Source organism: Rhipicephalus microplus, chromosome 6 (assembly GCF_043290135.1).
Source record: "Rhipicephalus microplus isolate Deutch F79 chromosome 6, USDA_Rmic, whole genome shotgun sequence".
Lineage (NCBI taxonomy): Eukaryota > Metazoa > Arthropoda > Arachnida > Ixodida > Ixodidae > Rhipicephalus > Rhipicephalus microplus.
The window spans coordinates 176,045,421-176,070,202 of record NC_134705.1 but is presented as its reverse complement, the minus strand read 5'-3'; the positions used below and the strand labels follow the sequence as shown (position 1 = coordinate 176,070,202).

At 48.5% G+C, this 24,782-nt stretch overlaps 1 protein-coding gene across 2 annotated transcripts in view; it reads right to left on the bottom strand.

The window, feature by feature from the left end:
* Positions 1–24,782, bottom strand: part of ttv (exostosin glycosyltransferase 1 ttv) — a 207,267-nt gene that overhangs the window by 180,271 nt on the left and 2,214 nt on the right. The gene's annotated exons all lie outside the window — the stretch shown is intronic.

The following is a 24,782-nucleotide window of genomic DNA, read 5'->3' as shown; positions in this document are numbered from 1 at the left end:
TTCTGGTACGCGCTCGCATTGGCTACATTATTTGAAATTCTTACCGTGTGTTACCAAGCAGGCACGCGAGAACACTTTCGCGTGCCAACACCCCTAGAGGAGGGAGGGGGCTAAGGAATTCGCACCCCGCTCCCCAACCCCCCACCTCCGCATTTCCGCGTATGCCCACGAACGCGAACGAAATGGGCCCAGCCGATTCCTGTAAAACGGAACCCAAAACGAGCGCCCAGAGATGGATGCGATCCTTTTAAAGCTTTCTTTCTTTCTTTCCTTTCGTACGCCCCCAATCTCGGCGCACTCCTCCACGCCTACGCCATAAAGAAGACAGCATAGAGAAGAAACGAGCGAACGCGAAAAAAAGAATGAGTAGATCAACCAAAAGGAAGGAAGAAGCGACAAAATTTACAGCCGAGGCGCGGCTGGTAGAGGGGGGGTGTCTGGTCGGTGGTCCAGGCCGCGTAAAAGGAGAAGCCTTGTCGCGCCGGCTGCCCAAACAACGAGCGGCGCAGCAGCAGATTTCCGCAAGATGGGCGAGCCAGGGACGAGAGAACCAAAAAGCTCGGGAAGGAGGAAGCGAGGCAGAGCTAGTCGAGACGTTCGGGCTGAGCGGAAGAAGAAGAAGAGGGGAAGTGAGGGAGGGGAGAGAACAGTCCGACCCATGGAAGGCGCGGCGGTGACGGACAAACAGCCCCGTATTTGCCGCCAAGGATTGGCCAACTTAGCCGAACTGTTCAAGAACAGTGGTGTGCGCGGGGTGGGTCGGGCAGCGGAGACAAAAGTAAATACCGCTAGAGAGAGGGAGAGAGAGAGGGGGAGAAAAAAGGGAGCTAACTCTTAGCAAGAAGTGTAATATGGAGGTGAAAAAAAAATAAAAGAAGGAAAGAAAGACCGCGTCATGTTGAGCCCCGACGCTGGCGCCTTGTCGCCACCACGTCAGCGAGGAACTGGAGCGCACTTTTGACGAAACAAAAGATACAGAAATAAGACCTATCACTTCGCAAAATAGGAGAGAAACGCGAGATGACACGCACTCCACAACGCAAGCAAAAAAAAAAAGAATAGTTGCGTGAATTACAGTTTCACTTTATTGAGCGTATCACGAATGAACACGTAAACAAGATACAAGAAGCTGCAGGATAAATCGACCTGCACCTACGAACGGGTTGACAGTCGTGAACCTTTCTGCTGCTCCGCCATGATATTTCCAAGCAGAATTATTGTGTAAGCTTCGGTACTGTATTTTAAGAACCTATCATTTTCGGCGATTTTGCCATACTTTGAATGAGACTAGTACCGGTGTTCTATGGGCACTGAAGTCGCGATTAGAAGTTATTTCGTTTTTTTTTTTTTAGAAGCATGGGTGGGCAGAACGTATTTGATTGATACGTGGGGTTTAACGTCCCAAAACCATCGTATGATTACGAGAGACACCGTAGTGGAGGGCTCCGGAAATTTCGACCAGCTGGGGTTCTTTAACGTGCACCCAAACCTGAGCACACGGGCCTAAAGCATTTTCTCCTCCTCCATCGGAAATGCAGCCGCCGCAGCCGGGATTCGATCCCGCGACCTGCGGGTCAGCAGCCGAGTACCTTTGCCGCTATAGACCACCGCTGCGGGGCGTGGGCAGAACGTAGGGTGTTGGGGAAGGGTGCCTGTCTGTAACGCGAGATGATGTCGGGATGATTCTGGGACGGAGGGACCCGGGAAGGGAGAGGGTTACGTTGCGTAAATGTCTGTCTAGACGACCACGATTTGCGCATTTTGCGATCAGCCATCAAGTTCTCCGATTCGGCTGACGTCTGTCTATACGTCGAACTCGATCCAAGTTTGTCTGAACCGCGTCGAGGCGACCACTGTTTATCGCGATCGAGATATCCGATCCGGATAGGCCCCGATCGCGGTCAAATGTGTCCGTGTGACGTATGTCTGACAGGCGATGACGTTTGGCCTATCACCGACCGTCATACCCACTTACGGCACTTCACCCGTTAGAAGAGAGTTGGCGCCATCGACTATGGAGCGTATACGTCAAGGCGATAATGCGGGCTATAGCTCGCAGTGATCATAACATTCATTTCGGTAGCTCTAAAAAACAAAGGCGCAGACATAGTACACACATAACAAACCAGTGCCCGCCCTGTTTGTGTGTTCTCTCTGGTGTCTGCGTTATTATATAAAATAGACAAATCGAAGTATATGTATATAAAAACTGGGGAAACGTCAAGGCACCGGCATAACATGTACATCCCCCCTCCCAGATCACACAACGATTGGTTTAAGTTCAGTTTCTTTCCGCGGGCGATCAGTGAGTGGAACAGGCTGCCGAATTCCACTGTCTTATCAGAATGTGTACCTTCTTTCTTGAAGGGCCCAAAGGATGTCGTGTATAAAGACGTATAGTTTATATTTTGCTTATTCTATGTCCTCAAGAGCAGAGTGCTTTGGCTATTTCTTGTCATTCATTGTCATATATAATAGAAGTTGTATAGGGAGTACCTATTTTTCTGTATGTATATTGTTTTTTTTTCACCCCTGTTATAGCCCAAATAGGGCTGACAGTATAATAAAATGAAATGAAATGAAATTTTTTTTGCGCTACCGAAGCGAATGCGTAGCACGGGCACCCGACTATTCCCGTTCGTATACCTATGCCGTTTACCAAAGCGTCGATGACGTCAGCGTTTGAGGTAAGCACACATAAGGGCTTCCCGGGTACAAGCTAGAATCTTGTATAAGGAATGTTCAAAAACTCGGCGTGCAGCGCACGCGCGCTACGTTTTGGCGCGCTTTACCGACTTCTCGCTTGTTACGTCAGTTGAGATCCGCGTCGTCCGCAACGAGTTTTCCCGGCGAGCTGGTGGCGCCCTCTTGCACGTCGCCGGAGTAAATCGCCAAGTGTCCGAAGCATGCTTAGCTACTCTCAGTTAATTAGTGCGATTTTTTCTGGGTTACAGCTGTTGATACGACTATTTTAGACATTTTAACCCGGTTTCGGGGATTACTAGCCTGTATTTTCGGCCTTTTATAGGGGCGCTGACACAAAATTTCGCGGCCGAGGTAGCTATAGGGTTGATTCCCAGGAACATTGGTATATCATCTGCAAAATATCAACAGCGAATATAGCTGGGAAGGTGTTTCAAAAGAATAATGAAGTTTCCGCGAGCCTTCGACTACACTGTGCCATTGACACCATCAAAGGGGACCCCTAGGGGACCCCCTACTTCCCTCACGTCACCACGCTGCAGTCAACAAAACAAGTTAAGATGACGTCATAGCCACCATTTTTTCTTTTGCCACGTTTGTTACCGCACTCTAAACTTCTCGTCGGCTATATAGTTGTGAGTGCGTGGCCGTGGCGCAGGCTTGGAAATTTTTGTGTTTGGCGACATATTGCAGTCCCATTTCCCATTCGAGTGTAATTCTTCATGCGGACTGTGCAGAAGTGTGTGCTGACGTGGTCAAAAGCTGCACACGCTAGGTGGCGACAGTTGCACCCAGTTTTTGGAGTTATCTCAAACCAAAACCGATCGACAATGAAGGGACCTGCAATTAACTATTTGTCGCGTTCTGCAGCAAACGATGTGTCATGTCGTGACTAACAGGCCCACCCCCAGCTACACATTGCAGCAGAAAAGCGCGAGGCTAAAGTTTTTTGTGTCAGTACCCCTTTCAAGCTCTTGATTGTGACCGAGACACATGAGATCCATGGACGGATGGATGAACAAACCGGGCCTCTGAAGTGCTACGTAGTGAAAACTTCGCGTTATCGCCCGCCGCCACCAAAAATCTTGTCACGTTGCCATCGTTGCCATGACATGTACGGCGCGGCGAGGCATTGGCAGCGGTCGGCGATGACGTGAACGCTCGTCACGAGCTGTTGAGCGTCGGGGAAAAGAGCACGCACGTCTCTTCATTGGTTGTACGTAGGACTACACTATATTGCAACGACGAAGCTGCGTGACGTCACAAAAGGCCAAGAACGCCCAGATAGATAATAGAGAGATTTAGTACAGCGTACGCTGCGTACGTGGCGGCGTTGCGCACGTAAGGACGCCACGTTCTGCGTAGTGCGCACGCGCAGACCGCAACGCGCACGTATCGCGTTACGTACGCAGCCGCTACGTACGCACGCATGAGCTGCGTGCGTGCGTACGTACGAGCTGATCGCGCCGCTCTCGAACAAGTTCGCGACAGCGCGAGACTTTGTTTTTGCAAAATGGCGGCATCGAAAGCAAGCACCGACCGGCTCTGTGGCTTAAGATATGGCCACAATCTGGCTATAACACTTGGATCGGCTCACATTGGCTGTCAACAACACGTGCTTCTATTTCGATCTACCAGATGGCGCAACAAGCTTCACGCTCGTTACGTACGCGGGTACCACGGCGTACTAAAAGCCGATTAGTGGCCAAAGACGGCACGTAACGCAAGACGCTTGCGTGATGCGTACGTAGCACCATTCCGCAGTACTAAAACTCTATTTGCGAGCCCTCGCTGTTGGCGGCTGCAGCAGCCTTCGCGGCGTGGAGTCGTCGCATCGGCAGAGACAAAGTTCTCACCGCAACCCGGGTTCTTACGGGGCTCCTTATAACGTATTTGACTGGGACTTCTTGCGGGCTAAAAAAAAAAAAATGCTCCACCTTTCTGAAGGCAATCGTGAGGAAATGCGAATGCATTCATCGCACCGAGAGCACACGGCGTAGTAAATTTTAATGGCGTAAATTGATGACAAGCCGAGGATTTTGTACCGCAACCATTTATTTATACGCATTCGTAGGCACCTGTTTGTGTTGTCATTGTAGCTAACGGCCATATTATCGGTCTTGTGGTCGCTAAAGTCTACAGTCAAAGGGTTTTTTTTTTTTTTAAGAAGCATGCGCACGTTACAGTTTTGGGTAAAGGCTCGAGTTAACCTCACTACTTCCCCGCGTTCACTGTGCGTTCTGTGAAGTTCGGTATTTAACAGAAGGTTAATTGATTGATTGATTTGTGGGGTTTAACGTCCCAAAACCACCATTTGATTATGAAAGACGCCGTAGTGGAGGGCTCCGGAAATTTTGACCACCTGGGGTTCTTTAACGTGCACCCAAATCTGAGTACACGGGCCTACAACATATCCGCCTCCATCGGAAATGCAGCCGCCGCAGCCGGGATCCGAAAGCGCGACCTGCGGGTCAGAAGCCGAGTACCTTAGCCACTAGACCACCGCGGCGGGGCTTAACAGAAGGTTAGGCTCCTTCGAAATACTGTCGTTGAGTACTCTCAAACAGAGATTAAAGAGAGTCCTTCGGCTCATTTTCGCTACGTATATAACTACAGCTGTGCACTGTGTGACGTCACTGCTCCTCGCGCTTGCGCAGAACTGCTCACCGCAAGCCACGCGAAACAGCTCAACCTTAGCAGCGTAGCTTATACGCTACGAAACTTTCTTCTTTGCCCTTTCTCAGTCGACGCACGTCATGCTCGCCCGCATGCGCCCCTCCGGAAGCTTTCTGTCCCTAACGCGGTTAAGCATGGACTCCGTGATCGGCTCCCTACAACACTCCGCGATCAGCCCAACGCATGGCAAAGCGACGATCCGATACGACGACATCATCGTGCGACGCCAAGCAGTGACGTCATCACGTGACGACTTTATTTTACATCACTCGCGTTGATGCGTCACTTATCGACTTATCGCGATTGATGGGGCATCTAAGGCGTGCGCTTAAAAGAAATCACTGCCCCTTATAAGAGTGGCGTAGAAGAAACATGCGTATCGCTGCTGCGCGTTTCCCACCATAAAGAGCGCAGTATATATCGGAACTTCCGGTCCCCGACACACGCGGAAGTCACGTGACCATAAAAGAAACGTCACGCATGACGTCGCACTCGAGTTACACCTTCAATTAGGGGTTCTTGACAGACGCTGAACAAAGTATAGCTCTTACGGCCCAGTCGATCACTACAGCTGCGTCAAAGTCAACGGCGGGAACGAACTTTATGGCAATCCTTTAGTTTTTTTGTTTTTTTTTCTTAAAGGTTTCTCTCTCCTCCTCTCTTGCGTAACGCATTGTTATTTAGCCAGCGTCAACGGTCGGTTGGCTCGTGTCACTGTTAAAGGGCGGGGGGTAGTAGTTAGAAGATGAGAAAGGGCACCTAATTTCTGCAACCCGGTCGGGAGCACGGCGCAGTGCCTAGGAAGGGGGGGGGGGGGTTGCGTGCGTGGATAACCCAAACGCCGTATACCCCTTCTCCCCGGGTGCCGCTATTTCAACAGCATCCGAGCGACGCGCCGCTCTATACCAATGACGAAACGACATTATGATTATCCAAACTGCATGCGACAAGCACATACAATGTGGACATAGTACATTATACGGTCTTGTGAATGGGACTTGCCGTGACAGCCCCTCTCAGGGGCACACAGAAAATATATATTTTTTTTCGGAAGGGTTCAACCATATTTCATGTATGTGTTTGTATGTGTGCGTATAGACGCAAGCAAAATTTAAAATTTTCTATGAGACTTGAACTCCACCCTCCTCTCTGACTACGTCACTGACCTCTGCGACTTCTACTTCTGCACCCGATGGCGAGGGTTCGCCGGCACTGAGCTGCTGACGCGGCGCGCACCGCATACGATACCACGTGAAATCCGAGATGAGTGACCGAGCGTCGGCACTATACGTTTAGGATGACTGCCAGTTGGGCGTGTTGGTAATGGTTCATGATGAGACAAGCGCAAAAAATACACACACTCAGAGAGGCTTGTCTCAGAGAGGCGCTCGTCTGTGTCCTCTCTGAGTGTGTGTATTTTTTGCGCTTGTCTCATCATGAACTATACGTTTATCTTCGAGGCCGCTTCGAGAAAGAGATGCCTGAGAAAAAAGAAAACAAAAACAGCGGCGCGGACTGCACGCGCGCGTGTGTCGGATACTCAAGCCACGACCCATCGCTTTCTGCAACGTTTGCGGTGCACCGTTGCGACAAGTCCAGCCGCAGTGATATACACGAGAACCGGGGTACCGCGGGCGCTGTATCATAACGCTGACGTATATAGTTATACGGGTGACAACACCGCTGCGACTCCGCGCGCATGGTGCGCGGTGACCCCGCGTAAAGCTCATTCACACCGAAGGCGGCGCGGCGAAGCGCGATTTCCGAAGCGGCGAGTGCGTGAAACTGTTCAGACCGCATGCCTCCTTCGTCTCGCCGCGCGGCAGAAGAGGCGGGCATCTCGCCATTTTGCGCACGTGTCGCTATTACGTGTCAGTGCTTCTCCCAAACGTACACACCCGCTCCACCACCGCGCCTCCGCTGCATGGCGTTCTCATCGGCTGCGGCAAAGCGGCGAACCTCGGCAGGCGGCAAAAAAAATTGCTCCGAGAGCGATCGGCCTTGCCGCCCGGTTTTTCTGCCGCTTTTGCCGTCTGGAGAGGAGGCTTTCCCCGCTTTCCGCGTTGCCGCCTCGCCGCTTTGGCCGCCGCCCCGCCTTCGGTGTGAACGAGCCTGTATACCGGTCTAATTCCGCACGTTTTCACGATCCTCACCACCCCCGTATTCACAAACGCTCCTTCACTCAAGGGCTCTCTCCTCGACTTGGAAAAAAAGTCGACGGGAGCGCCATCTCTCGGACGACCAAGTCACTGCATATCGGCAATGTTCTGCAGCGATTCTCGAAAAGCGCAGCGTCAATTTCAGTCGAGCAGCGGCGCAGCTAGTGCTCGACTCAGTCAAGTGAAGGATGGAATTCGAGTCGAGGAGCGTTTCTGAATACGGGGGTCCGAGCACTAAACCTCCGCGATACACTCTCTATAAAGAAAAAAAAAGAGACAAAGCAAGAGATTACCTGTTACTTTCTTTAGCGAATCCTGATATCACACATATTTAACTGTCTTATAAACTGTAGTATAACGTAGAGACCGCGGGCTAGTTTTGTGTGTGTTCCCGATGTATAGCGTGCGCACTTACACAGCGTACAAGGAACAGAACAATTGGTCGTTTCAACGTCCCCAAAACCACTATATGATTGCGGGAAACGCCGTAGTGGAGGGCTACAAAAATTTAAACCACTTTGGGTTCTTTAATATGCAGCTAAATACACGAGTATCGATCATTTATGGCGGCACCGAAAAAGCGGCCGCCGCGGCTGGGAGTCGAGCCCTCGACCTTGCCCGCGAGCCCCGGTGCCGCTACTGTACACCGCGGCGAACGCCAGTCACCCTTTAAAACAGAGTTATCCTTATTCCGTGGCGGCTGTGGCGAAGGAGGCGCTATGGGTCCTTTAATGACGTCGACTGGTTTGTCATTGCCATGAGCAAACGGCAGAATACATCACAGCACATTTGTGAATATGCAAGTTCGTCCTTGTTGTGAAATTAATCATCATTAAAGCATGCATCTTTATCCAATGGTTTAATGGGAAGGGAGGGGCGAAAAGGCAACTAAATGCCTGACAATTAAATTGAAAAAAGGTATAGTTAAATGTCATCGTTGCATCCGTTCGTCCTTCATTTTCTGTCTGTTACGCAAGTGCGCGCTATATAATAATTCGTGGCACAAAAAAGGGGGTCAACATGTTTATTTGGTGAAACATGTATATGTATTAAGTGACTTAGCAAAAGGACTAGAACAGGCAGTCTTTTTTTCCTTTATTTATTCCATTCTTTTTCCTTGGGGTGCAGCAGGACGCATTGGCCAATCCTGTATACTATGCATGTCATCATAGGAAGAATGATGTCATCAAATAATTCGCAAACGAATAACAAGACGAAATCGGCATCTTATTTTGTGTCTATAGTCTACGCGAAGTGGCGTTCATGGCAGTTTCATACGTGCAGGAAGGAAGTAGATAGATAGATAGATATAGATAGATAGATAGATAGATAGATAGATAGAGAGAGAGAGAGAGAGAGGGGGGGGGGCTCTTGTCGAGGCGACAACCAGCGAGAGCGACGGACCGGCCAATGACAGACGGGGGGGTTCTCTCGAGAACTATAAGAACTGCGCAAACACGGCCCGTTAACAACAGAACCAGACTCTTGACAAAATATACCTCCAATTAAAGACAGCATGTGCCAACGCCACCAATACTATATAACCCCCTGTCTTTGGCGGCGTCGGCACCCGCTGTCTTTAACGGAAGATCAACGGGGCGTGTACACTTGTATACCGTCGATGTGACGCAAGCAAAAGTTGTGCGTGCGTGCGTGTGTGTGTGATAGGAAGGCAGCTGCAGCTCTTTGTCAGCCTTCGCAGTCGGGGCATGCACCCGGCCGAAGAAGTATATAGGCACAAAAAAAAAAAACGAGGCGTCAGAACTGCACTCGACGCTATATACACAAAAATAACGAGTCCCAATTGGGTCCCACTCGCCTTTTTTTTTCTTTTTTTAGCAACAGCTGCAAGTGGTAGAGCCCGTCGTAAATCCTCCAGCATACAACACGTAGCACTCGCGCGAAGTCGATTCATTTTTTATGTGCCATTAGGTACAACAAGGGGCCGACAGAGCGCGCTCGTATATACGGCGCAGTCCGCGACCGAGCTGTGTATACAGCTCGGTCGCTGCTTCGATTCGCTGCTTCTTGCAACTTTGGGAGTGACGTAACTTTTTTTTTTTTTGCCCCCCAGAACATCATCCAACTGGCGGTGGTAGTATACAAGTGGTGGTTGTTTCGAAGATACAGCAAGCACACGCATTTCTGCAACCCGTAAATGTAATCCACAACCGCGGCCGCTTCGTCGGTGAAGAAGGGAGAGAGGTCTACGGTATAGAGCGGTGAACACGCCCAATTTCCGAACCCAATCCCGGACCGGGCCCACTGACTCTAGAGAGAGAGAGAGAGAGAGAGAGAGAGAGAGAGAGAGAGAGAGAGAGAGAGAGAGAGAGAGAGAGAGAGAGAAGAAAGAAACCGCCACAATGGTGATTCAATCATATGCAAGTTAAATGCAGTTTATATGCAGTTACCATCGCCGTTTATGGTTAGCGAAAATGTAAATGTATGCGCGTTTACGTACGTACGTGAACTTATGAGGAGCTAAAACGTTGAATGGTATCCGTTCCGGCAAGACGGTAAACGCAAACCGGTATCCGGTAACACGTTAACGTAACGAAGTATATAAGTACAAGCTAAAACTTCCTATTACGATGGTTTACTGCGGAGACACGATACCGTTTCCGGATAATGTGGCATTTATTTCAACATATTGTTAACGAGTGATTTTGTTCATTTACAGATGAGGTGAAACGACGTTGGGAAAGAGCAGCGTACTTCTGAGACGGGCCCAGTCCTGTTCACCACACCACACGCAGTTCAAGCGCCGCTCCAGTATACTCGTCTTCTTCTTCTTCCTCGTCCCGTATATACGCTTGCACACATCTTCGTTGCAACATCAATGCGAATTGCAGCAGAATCTTCTCTTCGTTCGCGTTTATTCGTGCGCTTGAACACGACAGTTTTACCATATCAAAGTGAGGCATTATAAGCAAACGACACGTGAGAGTCACCATATTTACACAGATTACAATTTGCAGTGTAGAAGTGACAGTTATGCCATATCAAAGTGAGACGTATAAGTAGACGACACGTGACAGTAACGATATTTACACAGATTACAATTAGCCGTGTAGAAATAACGAGCTGTCCAATGCTTCGGGCTTCGTATATAGCGAAGTGCGACGCTCTTACGCCACATGTCCCGCTGAACCGAATTTCCGTTCAGTGCTCGCACTGGTAGACAGAATTGCCAATAATAATAATAATAATAATAATAATAATAATAATAATAATAATAATAATAATAATAATAATAATAATAATAATAAAGTAGTTCTTCGAATCATCATTGCGAGTCTCTTTTAGACGATAGTTATAGCGCGAGCACAGAACGACGACACAGAGACACGAAGGACACGAGCACTTCTTGACTCTGTGTCGTCCTTCTGTGCTCGCGCTATAACTATCGTCATGTCATACCAACCAGCCCAAGCTGCCACACTTCTCTCTTAGAATTAGGAAATCATGGTAAACTCTCTTCGGCAAATCGTGGCACGCGAATGGGGAGTGAACGTGCCTCCTTAAAGGGAGTCATACGTTCATTGTAAACTCTCTTCGGAGAGTCGTGGCACGCAAAAGGGAGTTATCGAGTCTACTAAAAAAAGAATCACATACGTTCGTTATAACCTCTCTTGGGAGAGTCGTGTCAACCAAAAGGGCGTTAACATAGTCTTATCAAAGGGAGGTCAAATACGTTAATTTTACTGCAAACTCTCTTCGGAGAGTCGTGGCACACCAGAGGAAGTTAATGTGTCTCCTTAAAGGGAGTCGTGGCAAGTCAGGACTTGCCGAGAAAAGTCAAAGGTCGCCTTTTTTTTTTTCTTCCTTGTGAGTCATCACAGCGGCGGACGTAAGTGCGCCATTAAAACGGTCTTTATACGTAACCGTGTGCCCCCCACCCCCCTTCCGGCATTGAAAATGCAGCACCACAGTTCAAACAAGGAGATCTAAGGGCGACGCACAAAAGACACAAAGTAACGGGACGTCCCATACGTGTCACCGGCGGCCTTTCGTTATTTCCGTATGCGACGCGGGACGCCGCGTCGGTTCTCCCACGGCCGCCGCCGGCGCGAACAAGCGAGAAATAAAGAGGGTCGGCCTTGGCGCCGATTCCCCCCTCCTTTCAAGACTCCTTCCTATACGAGACGCATTGCGAAACCACGAACTTCAGAGCCCCCGTCGTCGATAGACGAATCTCACGCCACCACAACCGGCGGTTTATACAGATTTATACCACCGACACGGCCGCTAACGGTAGGTATCACACCCTATTTACAGTAGACAATTCACGCCCGGGGCCAAGGTTATCAATTGTGCGACGAGTAGGTGATTCATCAGCCCGAGAAGAGAGAGAGAAAAACAAAACACGCACGGTTCTGCTGCAGCAATATCACATACGTGATTGTCTATATAGACGGACGGATATTTAGCGTTTTAGTATTTATATGCAGCTGTTGCGACGTGCAGCTCGAGGAGTATACAGGGCTAGCATAAATGATTCGTTCGCTTTGAAAAAGGCTGCACACCCAACAGTATTACGCGTGAAATGAACCACGAACTCACCAAGCTGGTATTGCGCATTCCACGCGCTGCCAACATTGAGGCCACGTGAGGGCGCGACAATTGAAAAAAACAAAAACAGATTTGTCAAGGCGAATTTTTTCTGTGCGAGTGATGATGATGATGATCCTTGATACTCTGGCGCACACCCACAAAGGGGGATCGGCCAAGAACCGGGCGGCAGGATCTTAACTAAAAGGCTTATGGTTTCACAAAGATGAATCTGCTGTTCTTTTCTTCTTCGCTGAGCTACCCAAGCATGATTGACAGCGCTGCAGTATGGTAACGCGTGAGCACAGTCATGTGGTCATAGAGGTGTATTGTAACTGCTTGAAGGCGAAAAAAAATGTTTGGGGGGGGGGGGGGGCTGCAGCGTCGCAAATCTGGTCGCAGAAGGTATACGTTACCCGACGATAGTTATAGCGCGAGAATAGAAGTTATAGCGCGAGAACAGAACGACGGCAAAGAGACAAGAAGACGCGATTTTTGTCGTCGTTCTGTTCTCGCGCTATAACTATCCTCATGTCATATACCAACTAGCCCAAGCTGCCACACTTCTAAGTAATGTTACCATTGTTGTAATTGCTCGAGCTAAAATTACGCACATACGAACATGCCTTACCACCTGGGCTGTCGAGTATACACTTTTTTTTTCTTCTGAAACGTTTCAGCGTGCCCCTATATACGGTACGCAAGACACGCCAAACGCCACGAACTCTTCGCTTAGCCCTAAACTTTCACGTTTCAAACCACGCATATACAGTGCAAACCGGGGTTAAGGATATCATAGTTGAAATGAAGAAGAGGAAATGGACATGGGCCGGGCATGTATAACGCGTAGACAGGATAACCGCTGGTCATCAAGGGTAACTAACTGGATTCCCAAAGAAGGCAAGCGCGGGTTAGGGGGAGACAGAAGGTTAGGTGGGCGGATGAGATTAAGAAGTTCGCGGGTACAAATTGGCAGCAGCAAGCACAGGACCGAGTCGACTGGCGGAACACGGGAGAGGCCTTTGTCCCGCAGTGGATGTAGTCAGGCTGATGATGATATACCGTACGTCTAAAGCTGCGAGGTAATAATAATATCTGGGGTCTTACGTCGCAAATCCTCGAGGCGATTATGAGAGATGCCGTATATATATAGTAGAGGGCGCCGGAAAATTTAGACCATGTGGTGGTGTTCTCCAACGTTCACTAACATCGCGCACGGGCCTCTATATACCATTTCGCTTCTTATCGAAATGCGACCGCCGCGGCTTCAGGGAATCGAACCGGCGACCTTCGGGTCGGCAGCCCAGCACCGTATACACCGCTACACCACCGCGGCACCGCCACCGACAGTTATTGCGAGAACGCTGTCAACGTTGTAACAATAACAGACCCTTTGTTATTCAAGACTGCAATTTCTCAGCAATGTTTGTAACTATACGCAGTTTCCATTATCTATCTTTGTCTTGTATGTGCTTGAATTCTTACTTATACATTTTAGTTGATTTATGTTGCCTTCGTGATTTGCGCATCTGACACTTGTTTCTTTTCTTTGTCTTTTTTTTTTCTTGTGTGTTATAAAATGTTGTACCCACCCCCTCTGTAATGCCCTACGGGCCCTGAGGGTATTCTAATAAATAAATAAATAAATAAATAAATAAATAAATAAATAAATAAATAAATAAATAAATAAATGAGTGTGTCATGATCTGTAGGTCGGAAAACTCACTGATCAGTCGACAGCCTCGGACCTAAATCGAGCCGGGAGTTCGAGCGAGTGGGCGTGAGTGATATTTTTGGCGAGTCCGAAGTCCCAGTGAGCACACTTAAGGAAAAATACCGAGTCCGAGTCAAGCCCTACAAGGACAAAATCTATTCTTTGAGAGAGATACACTTTTTTTTTGCTGATTTATGGTTCTACTTATACTCACCTTCAGCATAAATTACTATCAGGCTCACGTCAACTCACGTTTGTATACTCACGCCTATACTCATTTCAAAACACCGACGTTCACACACCAGCTCAATATTCATTCCATAAAGCGGAGGAGAAGAAGGGAGGGGGGGGGGGTCCCGTGACCTCCACCCAACCCATGGGAACTATTTCATGGGAATTCTCGATAAAAAAAATATCGTGTCAGTCCCATCTTTGATTAAAAATGCCCTCGCTGGATTTCAACCGCGTTATATTTGAAGGTATGCGAGATCAAAAGACGCCAAGTATAGAGTACCGATTACGCGAGATAATGGCGTTTAAGAGCAATTGACACCATGTTCGAGAAAAACCCAAGTGTAGGCTAACGGATTTGTGAGTCGGCTCAATCAGACTTATATGAAGCAGCGAGCTTTAGTTTGAAGTGCAGTCGAAGTGAGTAATCTTTTGGCGAGACTGAGTCCAATGGAGTCCGGCTGAGAAACATTTTTAGTGAATCCGAGTCGGAGCGAGTCTGCTTGAGAACAATTTCGGTGAGTTTGAGTCCGAGCGAAACCCAAGGGAAAAAAATAAGTGATTCTGAGTATAAGCTTCACTTTTATTTTTCTTTGCCCACATATCCATCACGCAGCGTGCCACGCTTCCCGGAGGCGATGTTTGTTCTGTATCTTGCTACCGCGGCGCCCCGCTATCATATTTTCGAGAGTCTTGGCGTTGATTCTGATCGGCCTCTCGAGATACGAACCACACAACACGTTGCACAAGGTCACCTCGGATCACCTGTGACGTAGCCCCGGGAGGAGGGTACAAAGTTGGTTACTTTACTGGAGCGCTGCTGCTGCGGATTATTATTATTATTATTATTATTATTATTATTATTATTATTATTATTATTATTATTATTATTATTATTATTATTATTACTTGGAAGAATACCCGCAGCGCCATCTTAGGCATTGTTGAGGGGGATCCTACTGTTTTAAGTTAAAGCATTCCTAAGAAGTCGTTGCCTTCATTTTTTTTTTCCCTATATGCCTCATTTTCGTCCAACACGTGCCCTTCGAGAGAGAAAAGAGCGTATTGGCTGAGATTGCTTGTATGGCTCCACTACCTAAGTGTGGCAGCTTGGGCTAGTTGGTATGGCATGACGATAGTTATAGCGCGAGAACATAGTTATAGCGATAGTTATAGCGCGAAAACAACGACACAGAGACGAGAAGGACACTTCGTGTCCTTCTCGTCTCTGTGTCGTCGTTTTGTCCTCGCGCTATAACTATCCACTACCGAGCTATATACAGCTTTTTCTACGCAGCCCGCCCGCCCGCTTTGACATGGCCGACGAATTGCTGGATCGATACGTCTACAATGTTATACTCTTTTTTCTTCAATCGCCCACTGCGGCTTCTTAAATCTCATTTCTCCTTGCTGTTACTGCTCCTACACTATACTACAACGGCTGCTACCACTATCCCCCTACACTCGCTACTAATACTACCACTATACTGCTGCAGGCACGTATTCTACTGGTATACACCTACCACTTTCGGTTTGGGGTTCGGTCGAGCGTGAGAAAGATATATAAAAGCGAGAGAACAACGCGGTAATGAATTAGATTCATGGTAGGAAGCTTGGTCGTCTGGTGACCGCACAAAGGTGCACAAGTGGAAAGCCGTGCTGACACGTGGTACTCATGCGGGGCAAGATTATATGCTCTAAAAGCACGCGCAAACACACACACACACACACACACACACACACACACACACACACACACACACACACACACACACAGAGAGAGAGAGAGAGAGAGAGAGAGAGAGACGGAGCTGACTGCCGATACGAAGGCTTCCATTCCTTCCAACAAAACTTTGGTTTGCACTATAGTGTGTTCGTTATCAAAGTAATAGGGGGAAGGGGGCAAGTGCCTAAGAAAAAACACAAAAACACAAAAGAAGAAACAAGTTTTTGCGCGTTTTGAGTATACTCGATATTCCGTAGGCATTTTTCACTCTCTACCCTTTTCCTTGGACTACTTCGACGTTGGAGATTATGGCTTAATCCCATCCGCATTGAATGCCTCCGATGAGGCCAGCAGATAAATGGCGAACAGGAACCGCGTTTCTAACACGAGTGCAGTATATATACCCGCACGCGCGGTCATCCGGCTTCTTGCAGTTCTTTACATATTTATTTTTTTTTTCAGCAGGAATAAGAGGACGCGGACGATGCGTGCATAGGCTGCGCAACAGATCCTCCTGGACGTCAGGGTCTGGAGCAGCGCTCGGCAACATCCGATAGATGGAGCACGTACGGCGTCGCAGCATAAACGCGTGCGCCGACGCAGTACGCGATAAAGTGCGGCGGGACGGTGTTTACGAGACAAAGAGGTTGATTGATTGATATGTGGGGTTTAACGTCCCAAAACCACCATATGATTATGAGAGACGCCGTAGTGGAGGGCTCCGGAAATTTCGACCACCTGGGGTTCTTTAACGTGCACCCAAATCTGAGACAAAGAGGTTACCTACCGAACGATGCGCGGTATAGAGGTGCCCAGGAGCCGTAGCCAGGGCGGTGACACACCAAGCACATGCCCCCCCCCCCCCCCCCTCCGCCTGAATTATTTTTCCTCTGACATAGACAGCGTAAAATGGCCATTTTAAGGGGATTCCCCTCCCTAAATCAAAGTGGTTCCTCCCCCCTCCTCCCCCCGCAAAAAAAAAAAAAATTCCTGTCTACGGACCTGGAGGCACCGCCTAACCAAAAGGTTGCAGCTTCGTGTGGCCTCGGATACGAAAATCAAACAGAAGAAAAAAATTAAATAATGCAACGCATACGCAATTAAGGAACTATACCAGTTACAGCAGCAGTGAAGTAGAAAAAAATCATGGTCCGTCAGTCATTTATTTACCAACGACAATTCAAAGGCGAGATGAATCTGCGTGCACTGATAACGTCACGTGCACGTCATGCTGACGTCATTACATATATATATATATATATATATATATATATATATATATATATATATATATATATATATATATATTTGTGTCCCTCGTGTCGACGCCTCCGACAGTCACTTTTCGCGTTTGATGGGGGCGTCAAACCACACTAATTTTTTTTTTTGAAGTTCGCGCGCGTGTACCTATACGCGCACATATACAAACACACGCACGAACACATATAAACGGCGGTCAAATCCTCGAAAAAGTTTCTAAAAGGTTTCTGGATACGCTCCCGTATATATAGGGCACGTTCAGGAGACCTCGCAAAAGGAGCGGGGCGGTATACCACGGGCCGCGCGGGACGTGCATCGTTCATCGAGCTCCAACTCACGGAAAGAAGAAAGTAAGGTTAAAAGTTTTGTGTGAGAGAGAGAGAGAGAGATAGCACAAATAACATCATCATGCAGGAAGGCAACGGGTGCCGGTGTACAACGGTGCGCAACATAAGAACACAGAAGAGCTTCGCACGTCCACTCTCCTTCGTCCTTCTTTCGTCCGCGTTTTGTTGGTGCAGTTATGAAAGACTTCGCGATTAAGAGAGAGAGCAATTAAACTGAGAGGGAGGTGTGTACACGGCTCGTATATGCCTCCTCAGGAGACCCCCCCCCCCCCCACACACACACACACTTCCCCCTCACGATGACCATGCACGTCCGCGCACCGCGGTAGTGTGTGTGTCCAGCGTGCGACCCCGTTCGCAGCCGGAGCTCACGTCTTCTTGCGGTCAGGGCCGGGGTCGTGTGCTGGCAATGTGGGTCCCGCTATACACATCGCGGTAATTACGCGAAAACAACAGAAGAGCGCGTGGTTGGTCCCTATACCCTATATAGCAGAAAGAGGTGGGACAGGAGGGCATATCGTATATGGAGCTCAAGCCCCAGAATAACACGAGAGAGATTCGCTCGCAGGATTTCAAGCTGGACGGTTGTGCCCTCGCGATCTCCGACATCAGCGTAGCTCCCGCCGACTGGTTCGCCCTCCGCGGTCTCCTGACGCCGTGCAGCTCTCGCATTGTGGCACCCCGCCCTTGGACTGCTTCGACCGGATCCCCACTTTCCTATCTCCTTCTTTTTTTTCTCTCGTTGGCTGGCTTCTTCTATTTTCCTTCTATTCTTTTTATCCCTCCTTCCCCCCACCCCTATAAGGCACTGCGCCGTGTCGCCTGAAGGCAGACAGAAATTAGGTGCCTTTTTCCTCTTCATTCTAACCACTACCAGCACCATAACACGAGAGACCAAAACGAGGCAGGTGCGGGGAGCCTCGCAAGAACACGCCGGCAACCGACGACAGCGCCGTCTTTTCTTTCTCTTTTGCTCCTTCCCTGTATTTTTTCTGGTGTTGCGCTGTAAGTAAGTTCACGATGAACCGACGACAGTGCTGCAGTGACCGATCGGCTCTGCGCCTCGCCCTTGCGCTAATGAATCGAAGAGAGGAGAGAGAATTTAAGTCGAGTCACTCACAACGTGTTTCTAAAGTTCGTAATTAACTTCTTGAAAGTGTAGCATTCGCCGATAAATTCGAATTAAGTGCTCCGGACAACGCTTAAATTTAAGTGCTCCACGCAGACAGCGCAGCAGAACAAAACAAAACAAAAGCCGCACATTTCGCGTCTAAATTTACGAGAAGGCGAGCTCATGATCACGTCTATATAGGAACGCCACATTCCATTCCGACGCTATCTTCGGCGTCATCCGGCTCGTTTCGCGAGACTTCATTCAAAAAAGGTCCCCAAACTGCGTTGCAGGTGTCGCTGCCGCATTGCGGACAGCGGGCTACACGAGGTGTATATATATACCGTATACACATGTACGCGCTTGTGTACACGGCGCTATACAAACTATGCTACTGCTATGTGGGGTTTAACGTCCCGAAACCACGATATGATCACGAGAGACGCCGTAGTGAAGGGCTCCGGAAATTTCGACCACCTGGGGTTCTTTATAACGTGCACCCAAATCTGAGCACACGGGCCTATACAACATTTCCGCCTCCATCGAGAAATGCAGCCGCCGCAGACGCGGGATTCGATCCTCGCGACCTGCGGGTCAACAGCCGAGTACCTTAGCCACTATAGACCACCGCGGCGGGGTGCGCTGCTACAAACGCGCAACGTGATGCGCGCAACGCCGCAACGCAAAACGAGCTTATAAACAGATACCCGTGTAGTGGACGCGCTAAGCGGTTGTTTTGACGCCGCGCGGCGTGAAAGGAGACAGCATGCGCAGAGACGAAACCGGCGCAACGAGCGGATAAATCGTGCGTCGGTGAATGAACCCGCATCAGACAGACACAGACAGACAAACAGACAGAGAGACAGACAGACAGACAGACAGACAGACAGATAGATAGACAGACAGACAGACAGACAGACAGATAGATAGATAGATAGATAGATAGATAGATAGATAGATAGATAGATAGATAGATAGATAGATAGATAGATAGATAGATAGGTGAACTTTATTTGCCTCTTGGGATGGAGGGCAGCACCAGCGACGGGTACCAAAGGTAGATCAAAGAATATAAACGAAGAACAAAATTTACTCAATCGAAAAGACCGCGCCCGCCAGGATTTAATTTAATCAATTACAAACGCGCCGACTCAGGTGTACATTGGAGAAAGGCCCAGGTGGTCAAAACTATAGTATCGGGAGGTCCTAAAACAAGCACGCAAAACTCTCGAGTGTAAGTAATTTATAATAGAGAGTGCAAAATCTTTTTAGTGAATGGCTTCGCTCTCCGATGGACACCCCAACCGTGCCGCAACGAAATGACCGTCTGTGCGAGTGAAAATTGGCCCTTTCAAACTATCATACGGAATGCCTATACCGCAAGTGAAGTATATAGCGAACAACTCGCTGTACGACATAATTCCTCCGTTTGCGAATGGACTGCAGGTATATACCCCCGTCTATATAGGCGTCCGCGCAAGGCAACACACGAACCCATATACTTCGTCGATGATGTTTTCAATGATGACGAATTAGTAAACCTGCGAGCTTTGCAATTGGTGGGCTTTTTAAACTAACCACTCGTCGCTCTACTCGCGCACTTTGACGTTCTGTGCGATTGTATACGCTTCTGCCACGCAATATTATTACAAGCGTTGAGAAGGCTATCCTTGCGCTATATGCATGAAATTCGTGTAGTGGGGTTTTTTTTTTTTTCGAATCAGTTTCAAGTATATACTTTCGTGGCTCTGAGCACGTTGAGCATCCGCTTTATTCGCCGACGTCCTGTGTCCGATTTCCACTCAAAGCGAAGACTTTTCCTTTTAATTTTCCTTGCATGGAGTTTCGCTCCCAACCAACTATATATACGCCAGAATTTCGGAGCTCCCAAACGCAACAGCGCTAAATCTTGCTCATTGACTGTGACAGCTTGATAAAGCGTGCTTTCTGTCACAATATTTTTTTTTGTAGGACTGTTCGCCAAAACTGAGCAAGCGAGCAGAAATGCCAACGTTTATCGAATATGACTTGGGTACACATCACAGGCCCATCGCGCAAAATCGTTGGTTGGTTCCTCAACACCTTGGCGCAACCCGCCTAGGGGGATAGGCCATGAATGGGACGGTGCCTTGCTTTTTAAATTAATTCACTTCTTGAAAGAGAGGGTTGGATTAATTAGGTAATATAGGTAATAATAAAAAGGTGTTAAATTTCTAAACAAAAACATAATAAACATACAAAAAGAAAAAAATTATACATAAAACAACTGAAGTTACTTATTTTTAGCATTCCATTCTTTTAGATTCTCGTAAGAAATTTGTAACAGCGGTAAAAACGCTCCTGCGGCTGAATCCAAATGCGACTGCGCCAAATGAAAGAATCACCGGAAGTGTCAAGTTTAAGCCCAACTTTCGTAGGGGTTCTTCTAGTAGATTTTTTCCCTTTGAGTTTTGAATTTTCGGCATGACAAAAAGAAGTGCTCCAAAGATTCCCTCTCATTACAAAATCGTATTACAGAGACCCAATCATCCTATACGGTAAAGTAATTAACTTCAAAACAAACGAATCGCACTTTTTTTTTTCCCCTGAAAGTTTTGGGTTTCGATATTCCGGCCGACAACGCATGCACACGCTGTAAAAGCGAGCACGGCGAACTCTGTCGCGCATGTGTTTCATCACACCACAGGAGTATAACAGCTGCGCCGTACAAAATAATAAGCCCTCCCGAGCACCGTTGAAACATTTTAATAAACCGTCCGCGCAGCTCGAACAAATTAATTTTCCATTTTCTTTTTCTTTCTCCACTTATCCGGCTACGGCAATGTAGCAAAATGTGCCTCAAAAAAAAAAAAAAACTTCGCACTCATTCAGAAAATCAAACAGTACACAGTGCGCAGCTGCGCGCGTTTTGTAACGACACCGCGCTGTAGTTGGAATTGAAACATCCTCGTCGTGTCACGTGGAAAAAAGATCAGGGGCGAAGATTGCAAACCAGAACCTTTTTCAGATCCGGTACACCTGAACAGAGTGAATTCCAGACAATACCCACAAACAAGCTGTACACTCTGCAAGCACGAACACGCAGATATATGGCACATATTCTATGGCAATGCACACACGTCACAGTAATATACCGAGAGGACAATATAAAACCGGACCTTCTCGAGAAGCGTTGGCTAAGTACGCCTTTTCGAGGAGCGTTGGCTAACCCCCGTATTCTAGAACGTCCCTTCTCTCAACACTCCACCTTCACTTGAGAAAGCCGATGGGAGTGCCATCTCTAGTCACGACAAGTCACTGCATATCAACAATAATCTGCTGCGATCCTTGAGTAGCGCAGCGTCCTTTTCAGCCGAATGGGGGCGCAGTGCTCAACTCTGTCAAGTGAAGGGTGTAAGTCGAGTCGAGGAACGTTTGTGAATACGGGAATAGAACACTTTAACGGGGCTAAGTGCGCTGACTAGCTCAGACGACCAACTGTGGGCAAACCAGCGGGTCCGGACAGCGGTGGAAAGGATATACGCCTCACAGCACGAAACGTCGGGGTGGCCTGAGCCCGGGCCGGTAACCCTGCAGGGTTTCTTCTTTTTAAAATAAAGTTTTTCCATCCGTCCGTCAAGAGCTCATGTCCCGTAGAAAAAAAAAAAGAAAAATGCATGGTGGTAAGCGAAGATTTGCGTGTGCGCGACAGACGTAGTACCGGCACCCACGAGTCGAAAAGAAAATCGTGTATACAGGCGGCAAGCCATTACAAAGGGAACGGCAGCACATCGTCACCATCAACGCGCCAAAAACAAAATGCTGGTGGCGACGCCACCTTGAAATTGCAGCACCAATCACCGTGACGTCATAGATTGCGACGATGCCCACTAGGGCCTAGGTAGTTTTTAATCGGTACAGATTTAGTGAATTATCTTTTGAGGTGGCCAGAGGCTGAATCATCCAAGTTTCAATTAATCGCGTTGAGCACATGTCGCCACAATACAAAAAAACAATTACTTTGTGACATCAAGAGCGAAATTTGGAGCGCGAAACTTTAACAATTAAACTTCGACCTTGGTTGTTCTCTTACATTCATACACCTATGATGGTGAAATCGTGACAGTGGTAAGAGTACGACTGACCTTTCCTGTTGAGCGTCTTTTCCGTCGCGTGTTGTGTCTTCCTCCGCACTACCCGTGCAAGATGTCGAACCAATGTGCCCAACGAATGACCTTTTTTTTTTTTCTAGAACAGGACGATTTATCAATCTTAACTGATTCATTGTGTAGTGTCCCTCAAACCGACAAGTGACTTCGATCGAAGATCAGACCATCGCCGTTTCAGAAACGCTTAATTGATCGCTGACAAGCCCACGATACTCGAGAGAGGATCAAGTTATTGGAAAACGGCGCGTACAAATACGCGCGTAGGAAAGAACTCGCTCGCTGGGTTTTGTGCCGAACGGAACTGTTGTGTCGTCCGCGGTCTTTGACGCTAGCGTAGCTCTCGCCGAGCGGCCCGCCGTCCGCGATCTCTTGGCGCCGTGTAGCTCTCGCCGATCACCGGGTGCCCCACCCTCCTTCAACGGTGTCCCTCCCATCTTTCCTCTCTCTTCTCTCCTCTTTCTTCGCTCGTGTTGGGAAAAGGCTCCGTCTTCTCTACCTTTCTCTTATCTGCTATTTTTATCCCCTTCACCAACCCGCCACGGTGATCTAAGACACTCGGCTACTGACCCGCAGGTCGCGGGATCGACCCCCGGTTGCGGCGGTCTCCATTTTCGATGGAGGCGAGAATGCACAAGGACGGTGTGCTTAGATTTAGGTGCACGTTAAAAAACCCCGCCGGAGATCGAAACCTGCGGAACCCTCCCTTATACGGCGTCTCTCATAGTCATACGGAGGCTTTGGGACGTTAAACCCCCACAATTGTTATTAGGGAGTTTTAGAATAGCGTACCGCGAGCCCTTGCACGCGGCGCGGGGTCGCTGCCACTGCGCATGCGTCGTAACGCGAGAGTCGCCGTTCGCGGCCCGCCCGCAGAAAATCCGAAATCGCGGGCCGCGTGCGTGGCCCGCAAACGCTAGTTTTGAGGCTACGGTGTCGCTGCGATTGTGCGTTGCGGTTTGCAGGAGGGCAAACACTATTCTAAAACTCGTATGGCACCCGCTATGCCGGCCACACCCACAGCAGCTGCAAATGTTATTCTAAAGCTCTCTATTATTCCCTTTCCCGTCGCCTACAATGAAGTGAAATGAACTTTAATTGGTCCTGGAGAACTGGTCAGACACCACCCTAAGAGAGGTCCACCGCAGTTACTGGCCGCGTCCACGCCGGGACTGGAAGAAGGTGGCCCACCGCCCATTCGCAGGCCTCCTGGACTGCCGAGTATTGGAGTTCGGGGGCTTTTAAGAGCCCTCTCCCAGTCTTGAGATCAGTCGTGTCGTCATATTCGGCAGACAAAAATTAGCTTCTGTTTTTCTTTTACTTCAGGAACCACTTACTATAGTACTACTATACGAAAAGCCCACCTTCGAGGGAGTACCGTTTCTTTACGATCGCGGGCGCCACGCTTTGCGCGTAATACGACGCCAAAATCTGTGCGTTGCAACTACTTCGCCTGAAAATTTTTCAACTGCGAATCGCACCATACGCCACGTGGATGCATGTATACACGACACGTGTGCGATATGTGCTTTCCAGTGACTTTTCACGCCAACGGCGCACGTCAAGTGGTTTGTCGACGCAGACGTTACTAAGGAAAAATGCAAAGCGAGCGAAGAAAAATAACGGTTTTATCAGTCAGCCCGGCTTGCCACGCAAAAGGATAGGGTCAAGAGTTGCGCTCGAACGGCGCTATATGACCTTGAACGTGTACGGTCGATGACGCACGCGCGGAAGCAGAGAAGATGATGTGCCTGAATATGACGTAATCACAGATTTGTTGTGTACAGTAAAATCCAGTTAGAGGGAACGCTTAACGAACTGGCTTTAAAATTGATTACAGCTTGTGCACTGCACCGTTCTAATGGAACCATAGCTGGTGCACTGCGCTGTCAGAACCAGAACTGTCAACGACCTGCACTTATGCAAATCTATATTTGCAACAAAGCGGGAGCGTAGTCAGAAATTATATTCCCGTTTCGGAGTGTCCAATTACGCTTAATTCGAGTTCTTGCGGGATTTCAAACGATAGCGTGCACATGCGAAACTTAGGGGAAAGTTTGAACGCAACAAAGCCGAAATTAGACACGCCCTTCATGTGTTCCATCTAACAGTGGACCTGTCCGTACATCGAGCAGTTGAAAACAAAACGTACCAACAGT